At 37.1% G+C, this 2,418-nt stretch overlaps 1 protein-coding gene and 1 pseudogene across 1 annotated transcript in view; one reads left to right on the top strand and one right to left on the bottom strand.

The window, feature by feature from the left end:
* Window positions 1-2,418, bottom strand: part of LOC107719206 (N-acylneuraminate-9-phosphatase-like) — a 12,072-nt gene that overhangs the window by 3,579 nt on the left and 6,075 nt on the right. The gene's annotated exons all lie outside the window — the stretch shown is intronic.
* On the top strand, window positions 70-2,195 carry LOC107719208 (DNA-directed RNA polymerase I subunit RPA2-like; annotated as a pseudogene).

Raw genomic sequence — 2,418 nt, 5'->3', positions numbered from 1 at the left:
TACAGTATGTGGAAAATAATGTGTTTTTTGAACTTTAAACCGCATAAACACATTTCATTACACCAAATACACAAAATAATGTTCTTTTTAGCAGCATCATATGACCCCTTTAATGGCGTTCCCAAAGGAATCATTAAACAGTCTCTAGGTCATGTGCCGATCATGGTCAAATCAAAACTCTGCAACCTTTATGGTCTCTCACCCAAAGAACTCATCGAGCATCACGAAGAAGCTGAGGTAAAAAAATCGCACATCACAGAACTGCATGTCATACGCCACAGTCTTGGACAAAATGACACTTAGTCTCGAAATACTGGTAAGAAATGGGCGGCTATTTTATCGTTAACGGCATAGAGAAGGTAATTCGTCTTCTGATCATGCCGAGGAGGAACTATCCCATTGCAGTATCAAGACCGAAGTTTAAGAGCAGAGGACAGGGCTACACTCAGTACGGTGAGTGCTGCATCTCTTCCAGATTGAAAAAAACAATATAATTTATTAAATATACATATTGACTTGGGTATTAACTGTGTGCAGGTATTTCGATGCGCTGTGTAAGGGATGAACACAGCCATTAATATGAATCTTCACTACCTGGACAATGGAACGGTGATGGTGAATTTCATTTACAGGAAGGAGCTGTTCTTTCTTCCCTTGGGCTTTGCACTGAAGGTAAGAGGAAGTTGTTTTCTCTTATAAGCTGCTTGAGACTTCCTGAAGTTGTTTATTTTGTAATAATGACCAGCTGACTGTACATTATCCTGATTTTACCAGTGTTATTTTAGTATTATTTATATACTATTGTCATGGGTGACATTTGACTCTTGAGTCAGGGGGGGCAAGAAATATATATATATATATATATATATATTAGGGCTGGGTAATATTAATCGATTCTCATTTTTACAGAACGATATCGGTTCTTAAATCCCAAGAATCGATTAGTCTAGCCTTTTTTTCAGCTAATAGACAGAACGTTGAAGGGCACTTCCCATCCAATATTGCAATAAGCATTGTGCTTTGGCACTTTTAATATGAAACAAAGTCTCAGATTTCAAATTCTGTCCATTGTATTGCAGTATTCAAACAATAAATGTCGTTTTATTGCAATAAAACTATATTTAAAAACTTTTATGTTAGGTGGGATTAATCATGATTAATTTCAGAAAAAAATGTGCGATTCGTTTTGTTTTTTTAATACATTGACAGCACTAATATTTTTATATTTGTCGTTTTTAATCATTTACAATGCTTCATGGGATTATAGTTTTATTCTCTCATTAAAGCTTTTAATTACGCAGTCTTGCATTCTGTTTTCATTACAAGTTTTTTAACTGTTTATTTGTGTTCAGGTGTATTTGAACGTGGCCATCTTCGAGGAAGAGCTAGAGGAGGGAGTGACCACACATCAAGAGCTGTTTCCTCACAGCATGTTGAGTGTGGTGGCAGAATTCATCCCTTTCTCTGATCACAATCAGAGTCCCTAAAACATGTACCAGTGCCAGATGAGTAAGAACCTCACTTCCTTTGATGGAACATAAATTTTGTCTGCAAATATCAACTATGAGCTGCAACTTAGAAGGCGTCGTCCTGTTGTAGGTAAACCGACAATGGGCTTCCCACTGCATTCGTACCAGGACCGATCTGACAATAAACTGTACCGTCTGCAGACCCCTCAGAGTCCTCTGGTCAGACCTGCGATGTACGACCACTACGACATGGATAATTACCCTATTGGCACCAATGCGATAGTGGCTGTCATTTCTTACACTGGCTATGATATGGAAGATGCTATGGTAAGCGTAACTTCCCATTAGGCATTTTCCAAAACATTCATTTGCATTTGTTAATATTTTGTGTTTTTAACTTTCTCCAGATCGTCAATAAGTCTTCATGGGAACGTGGCTTTGCTCATGGTTCTGTTTATAAGACTGAGCTCATAGATCTGTCTGAGAAGGTCAAAGGTGATGACAGCATTGTGTTTGGGGTGAAGCCAGGCGACCCCAAAGTAATGGACAGACTGGATGCAGACGGATTGCCATTTATCGGCTCCGTGCTGAAGTATGGAGACCCTTACTACAGCTACAGCAATCTAAATACCGGCCAGAGTTATGTGAACTTCTACAAGACATCGCTTTAGTTTTTTTTTTTTTTGGTCATAATTTTTGTCATGCTTTGACAATAAAAATAACCTTTAAATTTAGTCATCACATTTATCAATTTTACTCTAATAATTTTTGTATTACTATAATATTTATTAAAGGGGTCATATGATGTTGCTAAAAAGAACATTATTTTGTGTATTTGGTGTAATGAAATGTGTTTATGTGGTTTAAGGTAAAAAAAAAAAAAAAAACACTTTTCCACATACTGTACATTATTGTTTCTCCTCTATGCCCTGCCTTTCTGAAACGCGTC

The sequence above is a fragment of the Sinocyclocheilus rhinocerous genome, unplaced genomic scaffold (assembly GCF_001515625.1).
Source record: "Sinocyclocheilus rhinocerous isolate Xijiao unplaced genomic scaffold, SAMN03320098_v1.1 scaffold513, whole genome shotgun sequence".
Classification (NCBI taxonomy): Eukaryota; Metazoa; Chordata; class Actinopteri; order Cypriniformes; family Cyprinidae; genus Sinocyclocheilus; species Sinocyclocheilus rhinocerous.
This window is presented reverse-complemented; position numbering and strand designations above follow the sequence as displayed.